Raw genomic sequence first — 11,191 nt, forward strand, 5'->3', positions numbered from 1 at the left:
ACTCTCTTACTTGGAAGCTGCTGGTATCAATATGTCAGCAGGAAATAGTTCTTTAATCTCTGCAAAGTCCCTTGATTATCAAGATTAGATCAACCGTGGCCTGGAGGGCCTCCTCCTCCAAGATAACTGAGATTGTATTTGGGAATGATTAGCAATGCTAAATAAGCACCAGCCCACACTCACAACTTGGTTGGATTATACACATCCTAGACCTGTGTAGAACCCAGGACCTAAGATGACACGAGTCTGAGATGGAAGATTTTAAGCCCAACAGAGTAAGGGAAAGAAGGAAGGTCAATAGTGCAGGATGCAGCAGAAAAAGCTGAGTCTGTAAGTGACTTCCATCTATAAGCAACCAACTGAGAGACATGCCATCCAATGCCCATAAACTCCACAGCTCTCCTGTTCTGCATTTTTAACTCAGAGTATCCCACCAGGAAAAGATGATTTTTTCCAACCCTTTTCCAGTATCTGTCCCTATGACATTCACTGGCACGGTCACACAGATAGGATACAGGCTGTGGCACAGCTGATACTCATGATGGCCATGCATCCCAGAGTATAGCTTTAGCTCCGTTCCTTTCTACACTATATAGGAAAGCAATTATTCATTTCAGTTCATTAGCCATCGCCTGTGGTTCAACCCACAACATTGCCAGATGCTCAACATGGCAGACAGCAACATTTGAGTTGCAAGTCAACCAGTAAATAGAACAGGCCTATGTCAGATAAAGGCCTATATACATTTATTCCAGAAAGGGCTCCCCTCTGGGCGGCCTCCAGAGCATCTCTAATGTGACTCCCTAGTGGTGGCCCTTCAACTTTGGAGAGTGAAGTTGAACACACTTTGGAGCCACACAGACTTGAAAGTTTCGCTTCCATTCAGCACCCAGTGGACTCTCCTTAAGACCGTGAGGTGATACTGGCTTCTGTCATGATTCCCTTTGACAGACTCATTTATAGTTTGAGCATTTATCTAATAGTGCACTCTTCTAATAGCGAATATAACAAAGATCCTGTCCTCAGGGGGCTTATATCTTAGTGAAGGGACAAAAAATACTAAAGAAATAAGCATAATAGACAATATTTGTAGGATATTCATAGAATGTTACAAGGTAATAAGGACTATGGAAAAAAATAAAAAGGACTGACAGAGTAACAAGGAATCCATGCACTGGAAAGGGGGACAGTTTACAGAATTCAACAGGATGGTCTCTGCAGGCCTCATTGAGAATGGAAAGTTTGAGCAAATGCTACAGCAAAGTAAGGAAGTAAGACAAGTAGACACGGGAAGGACCATATTCCTGGCAAAGGAATAACCAGAGTGAAGCTCTGGCCTGGGAGGAATTGCCACGGACCCCTGTGACTGGGTCAGAGTAAGCAAGGGGAGGTCAGCAAGCAGGAAGTTGAAGAGGAACAAACTATACCTGTCAGAGGGAACAATTACCACCTAAGGCCAAGGGTCAGGACTCCAGTGAGTCAGGCTGAACACAGGCTCCTCCCTCTGAGCCCCAGGTATTTCCTGCAAATTCAAGGAAGACAGGCCTCTTCCCAACAGCTCCCCTCCAACTTTCAGTCCCCACCACCAGACCAGCAGACCTGGGATCTTGCCACTACCCACCAGAAAGGCAGAACCCAGAAGCCAGCTATTCCATTTGGTCCCTAGCAGAAGCCACCCTGTCTTAATACTATGTCACCTGTGCCCTGTCACAGAAGGACTAACAACCATGATGAACTGAATGCAACAAAGGCCCAAAAACTTCAGATTATATATCCAAGCTCCTGGGATCTCCCAATCAAAAGCTGGCGCCCATGAAGCAGGGGCAAGCCAAGCCTAGAACATGGAGTTCTCACCTCCTGCACAGCAGGGCCCAGCAGCCATCTGGCCAGGCTTCCCAGGGCCAATCAGACAGCAGGCAGCCAACACCCAACAGCCAGGGTATCAGGGCCACAGGAGGCATCTGAGGCAAACCTCCCCAGCTGCTCAGTACAACTGAATCAGGCCTCCCCCAAGAGCAAACAATTGCATTACCAAGCCAGACATGCCAGGAACTCCTTGGATCCATTCTTCCTCCCATGCCTCCCCCATTCCTTGGGCTCAGTATGTTATAGCTTAATGGCTCTATTTATGGTCATCCAACTTTTTTGTTTGGCAGGTCCCAGTGGTGGCTGACCTAAACTATTAGTGACAAGTAGCCATACTCAGTCTGCAAACACCAAGCAGGCTGCCATCTATCAATACCCCCACTTTCTCATTCTCAACACTTTCTCACACACAAATGTCTCCAATGACACAGGCAGACAGAGTCCTGAAACACTCCCAGAGGAAAAACCTAGTGGAAGGTGTTTAGATGGCTCAAGGGATGATGGCAAAGTCATTGATCCTCTCTGGATCTCAGTCCCTTCTTATGATAGGGCTGAAGAGTGGTAAGAGCTAATCTAACACAACAATGAGACAACAGTTGACTGCTCCATTTTGAGAGCAAGGAAGAACTTTGAAACCACAAGGAAGAACTGAAGAGATTCAGAGGCCAAGTTCTTAACTGTTGCTCAGACTTGGCTCCAAGAAGCAAAAGGGGCTGAGAAAGGAAAAAGTCCTCCCCAGGATCACCCTTTGGCTTAGACTTCCAGTAAATGAAGAAGATAAAAATTTTAAAGGACTAAAACTGGTGCTGGAAATACTGACACGGGTATGCCAAAGAATGAAATAACACAATGGGGCAAGAGATCAAGACACTGGAACTCCAAGGGTGCATCTCCTCTCCCTGGAGTCTGGCAACTCCACTCATCAAAGTCAGTGTCAGCACAAAGAGGGATTTACAACTCCAATTGTCAGGAACACCAAGAGCACAGCAACCATAGAGAGGGAGAAAACAAGAACTGTGGGCAAAGGGGTTAATAGGAAGGACTGGGGGATGCTAGGTTGTACCTCCAACATCTCTGCAGACTAAGATAGGAAAAATGCTGAAAGAGCCTGACTGGTGGAAGGAAGAAAAGTCTGGTTTTGTACATATCTCAAGTTAGACCATAACTTATTCTGTTCTGTGCTGATACAAAAAAAAATATCTGAGATGCCAATAGAGAACAAAGATTTATTTCTTATAGTTCTGGAGGTTGGGAAGACCAAGGTCAAGAAGTTTGCATCTGTCAAAGGCCTTTGGCTGCATCATCTCATGGCAACAGGCAGAAGGTCTCATGATTCTAGAAGCAAGGAAGTTCGTGCTGCATTACAACATGGTGGAAGGCTTCATGATGAGAGGATGTGTGGAAGAGGGAGGGGAGTAAAACTCATCCTTTTTTCAGAAGCCACTCCAGAAATAACTAACCCACTCCTGAGATGTCCATAAAATGGTGCCAAACTATATAGCACAGGGGCTTGGGTAAGATTGCATATGCATAGCAATGTGATACAAACTATAAAGTTCAATAAATGTGTGACGAGATGATATTGGCTGGTCACCACCGTTAAAGTACATTTATCAAGAGAACCATTGCCTCTGTTGTTCCCAATTACATGGCACTCCTGAATCAGCTTGTGGATGGGACAATTTCAGGTCCACCCCAGTGGGAGTTCTCTCATACTGCAGTGTAGGCAGAAGTAAGAGACTCAAGGTCCATCTGCTTACCTCTCCCATCACCATGAGCTCCAGCTGCCAAATGCCTTCAAAGGGCTGTGTGCACATGTCTCTAACCTGCCTGTGTATTGCAGCATGTTCTGCCACAAAGTCTGTGTGTCACAGAGGCAAAGCATATAAAATCATCACTTGGTTTTGTACTCACTCTGAAATCATTGTTGTCACCAGAGATGCAGGGTGAGAAATTCTGAACTGCTTCAGCCTTGCTCATCAACACCCTCTGGAAAAGTCAAATCTGAGGTTTTCAGGGAACCAATGCCCAGGAAATCAGCTGTATGTGAATGTGAGCCTGTCATTCTCTCTCTCTCTATCTCTCTCTATATACATCTCTCTCTCTCATACATGCACACAAGTACTTACTTCAGCAATAGCCATCAAGAGATGTTGGCCATTGTTCTTGGAGCCAAGCCTCCAGTGGCCTAATAGGGTCAGATATGCTCAAAGACTAGGTGGCAAATTAGCCCCAGTCATGAGAGTGGAACCCATTGCCAGTGAAAGCTGCACCGAGGCCCTGCCACCTCTCATGGTCCAGCTCAGCCTTGCTGCATGGAGAAGGGTGATCATATCTCTTCTCAAGCAACAGTGTCTGGGTCTCATTTCCACCAGCTCAAGTTGGCTCTGGTCTTCTGGGAACAGTAAAATGCAAGCCAAGGTCAATCTTGCCCCACACTGCTTTCCCCTCTACCCTGGAGTTGGCAGCCATGCAGCCCTAATTGTATTGTGGTATACCTCACTTACTCGTTAGGTGGAACAGGCAAAGCCTACAGACAGGAAGGGTTCCTTAAAAACCATCAGCTCAGCTGGGTGCCAGTGGCTCACGCCTATAATCCTAGCTACTCAGGAGGCAGAAATCAGGAGGATCGTGGTTCAAAGCCAGCCCAGGCAAACAGTTCGTGAAACCTATCTTGAAAAACTCTTCACAAAAATAGGACTGGTGGAGTGGCTCAAGGTCAAGGCCTTGAGTTCAAGCACCAGTACCACAAAAAAAAATAAAATAAAAACTATCAGTTTTAGGAGGACTGTCTTAAAGCTGTACTCCTCAGCAACACCTCTGGAAGGCTTCTCAGGTACAAACTGTTGTACCTGAGAAGTTCAGGCAGGATGCAGGAGCCTCTGTTGAGCAGACTCTGAGTTTGTGCAAATACTCTGCACTCTGAACGGTGAAGCACCATGAGTTAAGCCTCCCCTAGCATCCTGCAGCACCCCATAGTGTCCACCCTCAACCGGGCCCCTTCTGCCCCATAACATTCACTCTCTTAGAACTGTGTAGAAGCCACAGCCTAGGGGTCAATAGCCTGTGCTCTTGCCTCACTTCTTTCACATATGCACAGTCTTGGACAAATATTTTTGTACCTCTGAGCATCAGTTCTCTCCTCGCTAAGAACTGTTTGGGTCAGCGTCCTGGATCTTCTGCCAGACTCTTCTCTGCATAAGCTAACTCCATGACAAATTTTGCAGGTACAGAGAGAACATTGCAAAAGCAGGGGAGCTTCTAAAGGGCCTTCATGGAAGACCCTGGTCATTTTCATTGCTCTAGTTTTCACCCCGTGTTACAGAAATTTTACTGTTAGAAGACTGAAGTCCTGGGCAGAATGCTGCATCCTCACCTAGACCCTGTCCCCAAACAGCACCTCCATCAAAAAGGAAAATACTTGGATGTTTTGCTCACTCATCTGTTTGTCTCTTGCCACAAAAGGCTAAACTACTTCTCCTATAACTTAAAGCCCTCCAGAATCTGGCCTCGATTTGCTTTTCCATCTTCACATTCTATCCTGCCCCATATGCATCTCCAGCCCCAGATACAGGGGCAGACTTACTGAACTTGCCTTCCCACCTTATCTTTCTATAAAGAGAACATCAATATTTCCATTACAGACCAATCAGCCTATTCATTAAAGAAGGTTCCTAGGAAATCCCACGTGGCATTTCAAAGCCTAGCTCAATATGCTATTTGCTACTCACTCTTGATATGAATAAAACACTTCTTTAAGCCAGAGTTTTCAATCGTCTTTCCTTCCCCAAAATTCATACATCAAAGTCCTAGACCTCAGTACAAGAGACTGGACAGTATGTGGGAGATAAAGTCTTTAAAGAGGTGATTAAGTTAAAATGAGTTATTTAGGGTTGTCCTTAATCTAACATGACTACTGTCCTTATAGGAAGAATAATTTTGAACACATAGATGTGCAGGACACATACAGAAGAAAGACCATAGGAAGACAGTGTAAGACAACCAATTGCAAACTAAGGGGAGAAGTCTTGAAGTGGAACTCTGATCTTGGACTTCTGGCCTCCAGAATCATGAGACATAAACTACTCTTTAAATCACCCTCTCTGTGGCAGTTGTTGTGGCAGACCTAGCAAACTAACACACCTAGTGTTTGTCCCAACCAGCACAAGTGTGACCACAGAGCATCACAGCGGAAAGAACCTTAGGTGTTGAGTCAAAGACTCCTATTTCTCAGATAGGCACACTGAGGACCAGTAACTAAAAAGATGGACCAACATCATACAGGAGGTAGAAGCTGTTTTGGTCATAAAACACCGAGCCCTAGTTTACTGGCAGCACTAAACTGCCTGAGCTGAGCAAACACAAGGCAAATTCCCATGGAACTCTGCCCCGCACGTGCCAAGGCTGAATATAAGGGCAGATAAATAGACTCTGACTGCCTTTCTGCGTCCAAAATGGGACTTCCTCAATTGACACCAAGAATCTATTCAGAGCCATGTGAGGGAGTGTGAAGAGAAGACAAAAAGGGAAGGAGGCGTTATTGTGGTCCAGACCCACCCCAAACCCCAAAATCTCTTCCAGAGAGCCAGGCAGCCTTCATAAGTAGTAACTCTCGATTCAATGTGTCAGCATTCTCTGGACACTTATTAATGTATTTGTTGAGTAAGATCTAGAGGTCCTGTCTGAAGTCAATGCTCCAGAAGGGTAAGAAAAGAAAGATCCCTCTGGACCAGCTAATCAGAGGCAACTTTCTGGAGAGGCTTAAACTTGAGCTAGCCATTAGGGCATAGAGGAGGACTCACTCCAGATTGGTAGTAGGCCCATGGTCAGATTGCATTTCAGGTTTCTACCTGAATTTGTTGCCCAAGTCCAGGCTACATTGAGACTTTGTCTATAATACTGAACATTAACAAATATCAGTCTAGGAGAGAGGAGGCACAAAGAGAAGACATAGTCCTTCTTCCTATGAGAAGTTTATAGGCAGAATGGAAATATCAACTCATTGGTCATGACTAGCTCTTTTTAGCACAATATTGGCGGAATCGTGCATTACTGGACTATTTGAAATTCTCCATCGTATCCCAGCATCCCTGAATGTTTAGAGGCAGCATTTATGAATGAGTAAGTGATGACACATCTCTAGGCTTACCTTCTGGGAATCAGGGGAGACCAGGAACCAAGAGTGAACTCCTCCCAGCACACTCCTCCCAATGCACATCCACAGCCCCATAATTATACTAGTTACTGAACCTGAACTTGACCTTCATGGTTGTTTTCTGTGGGTTCTCAGAAAACACGGTTGCCTGTATGAGGTCAGATCCCTGGGCCCATAACTTATTTCTCTTTCCACCAGTTCACAAGCAAAACTTCCATTTCAAACAGCATTTTCCAACCCGTCTAGCTCCAAAGATCTTCATTTTCCATCTGGTCAGGTATGAACTGGTAAGTGAATGACAAAGATCCTCTTAATGGGATGGGGGTCATTTATAAACTAGAATTGTTTGTCTTCCAAACTCTACTAGTTTGTCCTGATAACCAGAAACAATTGCCTCCTATGTACATAAACTTTTACAATGAATTGAAATATTTACAGCTTTCAATCAAAGTTTGTTTTCTTAGGGATAAACAACAGTTGGTTTTATAAAGATATCATTCTCCTTTGTCATGACATAGTGACAGTATTCCTGACACCATGTTTGTTACATGGTTGTATGAATGTTAATAAGATTGGTTCTATCCTGGGACAAAGCCGCCCCAGGGTCTGAAGGACTGGTTTTTTTCTTACCTGTAGATAGATGGGTGTCCTTGGAACACCAGAAAAGAAGAAAGACTAAGGAAGGGCTCAGAATGCTTCTGGTACATGTGACCTCAGCCACAAGAAAGTCAAGATGTCCAAGAGGGAATTCCCATATTAAAATGGAATCTTCTGGTCAAAGTTTGCCTAGAAGTAGAAAGTTAAAACCTGGGACAAGATGTCTAAAAAACTCCTAGTGCTTTAGGACTAGAAGGTGGATATTACGGATCAGAAGCTATGAACTTGGCAAAATGTATGGGGCGAGCACAGTTTCTTAAATTCTCTGTGCAGTTTTTCCCCATTGTTCCCCTTAAGTGACCCATTACTGTGTTTTGAAATTTCTAGTCTGCTTAAACTGCTCCAAGGAAAATTAGGGTAAACTCAGCTAAGGTCCTTTCCATGGCCAGAGTATTCAGGGGAGCAGCTATGTTTATTACTATGCACATCTTGGTGAAACACAATTTTCTAGGAAGATAAAAGTTTCCAAGACCGATTCAAGAAGACTATTATCTAAACAGGTCATTAACCATGAAATAAATTGAGAAAAAATGTGGAAGAGTTATCTCCACAAAAGGCTCAGGAACTCAAACAGTTTTGTGGATGAGTTCTTCCATATGGTTCTAGAGCAGAGAATAGAATGGTAAGTTTCCCAATTCTTCTGAAAGGCTAACATAATTTTTTGATGAAATGTGGCAAAGACAATATTCAACTGAAATACCTGAAAAGTGTTTCATAACATATGTAATACACACAGAGACCAATCTTAATCATGAGTGTAGATTCAAAAGTCCCAAATAAAAATTAATGTATCATATCCAGGAGATATTAAGTGAATAATTTAACATGACTAACACTGTATTCTTCCCTGGAATGCAATAAGGACTCTTCAGTCATATGAAAGTATGCAGTAGTCCACATCAGTATGTCATAGGAAAAATCCATCAGATCATCTTAACAGATTCTAATGATATCTTCTAATGTAATAATTTTATGAATTAAAAAAGGAAAAGACTCAGCAAACCATAAGCCAGAATCTTACATGTGTAATCACTATCCTGTTCATGATGAAACAATGGGTGCACATCTGCTAAAATTAGAAACAAGGAAACTTTGCAAGACTTCTGTCACTTTCATGACTATACATGTCCCATTTCTAGCCAACTCTATGAAAGAGAAATATATTTTTAATGGCTAGGTATCAAAATGTCATTATTTGTAGATGTCATAGTATACAAACAAAATCTAAGAAAAAAAAACTACCAGAACCAGTAAGAGTTTAGTAAGCTAACTAGAAGCTAAAAACACACAAGTTGATAAGTTACTTATACAACAGAAAAAGCTAGTTAGAAAATTTTGAATTAGTAGTGAAATAATAATAATAAACCTAAAAAATATCAATGAAAAAACATGCAAAGTGTATTAAAACATTCTTTAAAACTTTCTTGGGAGGCATAAAAGCAAAGCTAAAAGAAAATATTCCCCTGGTGGAAAAACTGAATGTTTTTCAAATTCTTTCCCAAATGCTCCTTAAAAGGGAGTTCTCTGTGACAGGATGGGGAGAGCAGGGCTGACAGGATGGCCGAAACAGGTCCTGCACATCCGCTCCACAGAAGTATTCACGAATATGGGCGTGGGGAACATAGTCCCCACTCAGTCATGAACACACATAAAGACCTAACGTCCAGAGAGGGAAGACACGGGCTTTATAAACGTGGTAGAACGTGACACAGGAGAATGCTTGAAGTCAGCTTTGGAAATCGTGAAACATAAGTTCTCTTTGTCCTATGACTACTCAGAAATCACTGATCATTCATTAAGACAGAAATTAAACAAGACCATGAGTGCCATCTTATGGAGAAAGCACCCAACACAGAATCTGAGTTATCTTGGTCACACCTTTCCCTATCATGTGAAGCCCATAGCACTTGACATGGTACAAAGTCACATGACAGAAATAGCATGGAACAGCACTAACAATTGTTAGATAAATCACCTGGACAGAACATATAGATCCAAATATAAGAATACATGAAGTTATTACTTAGAGGGGTGTCATCAAACATCATCAAAGAAAAGAATTCATTAATAGATGCAAAATGAAGAGTGCATCTGGAATTGCATTCATGTAAAAAACTAATTAGAAATGACCAGCTATAGCACTCCTGGACACATCCCTGAAGAAATCTAAGTTGGCATACAATAGATACCTTCACATTCATGGTTATCACAGTCCTATCCACAATAGCCATATTATGGAATCAGCTAGGTGCCCAATAATAGACAAATGGATAAAGAAAATGTGGATGTATACACAATGGAGTTTTGCTCAGCCATAAAGAAAAATCAAATTATGTCACTTGCAGGAAAATGGATAGAACTGAAGATCATATTAAGCAAAATAAGGTGGACTCAGAAGACAAATACCATGTTTTCTCTCCCACAGAATGACATCTAAAAAAGGACATGAACATAAAAGCAGGACTATCGGGGAACCAGCGAGAGGGAACAAGGGAAAAGGGAGGCTGAGGAGGCATGAATATGATCAAACTACATTGTATGTGTGTATTTTAATATCATAGTGAAACCCAATATAGTTTAAAAGGGGGGAAGGGGAGATAGGGAAAAAAAGAGTAATAGAGTAATAGAGGGAGCGAATATGAACAAAGCACATTATACATAAAGAAATATCACAATGAAACCCCTCACTTTGTACAATTAATATGCACTAAAAAAAACTTATTGGAAGACAATGCAAAAAGATAGAAAGCATTGAAACTCCATGAGGATAAGGATTTTTGTCTGCTTTGTTCATTACTGTACCTCCAGCATAAAATGATGCCAGCTACATAAAAAGTGTTCCTTGTGTTCATTGAAAGGGTGAAAGAATGAATGAATCTTTTCCCATTAAAAATGTAATAATTGTGTCCTTTGTCACACTATCTACTAGGATTTTATTTTTTCTTTAGTTGCTATGTTTGGTTCTTTAAAATTTCATTATATAAGGAAATAATAACTTTGTACATTATACTCAATTCAGATAATTCTAAATTTTGTATCTTTTGTCTTTTTGTACAAAAAAAAGACTCATTTATATGAGGTCAGGCAATTTTCAATCCACTTTTACAACTTATTCCAGTCATTATTACAGAAAATCCTACCCAATTCCATAGAGCTAGGACTGCTGTCACCACCCTCAATGGCGTATCCAAGTTACTTCAACTGCAAGGCTAGTCCATCCTCTCCTGGGCCGGCGCTTGCTTCACAGGCATCTGGTTCAGAGGGTTTCCCATCCAACCAGACTCTTCCAGTCCCTAAAGCATCCCTTCCAGCTCACTCTTTTGCATAATTACTCCATGAGTTCATGTGTTTAGAATACCATTGTTCCGTCACCATGGAGATGATGAGATGTCGAATCACTGGCAAAAAGCCTCCCATGCAGGATGAAGCCAAGGAAGAAAGTGGAAGGAAGAGGCATGCTCGTGAGCCAGAGGACCCAAACTATCTCCCATGGAGCCCATGAGGTCATCCATG

The sequence above is a fragment of the Castor canadensis genome, chromosome 12 (genome assembly GCF_047511655.1).
Source record: "Castor canadensis chromosome 12, mCasCan1.hap1v2, whole genome shotgun sequence".
NCBI classification, from domain to species: domain Eukaryota; kingdom Metazoa; phylum Chordata; class Mammalia; order Rodentia; family Castoridae; genus Castor; species Castor canadensis.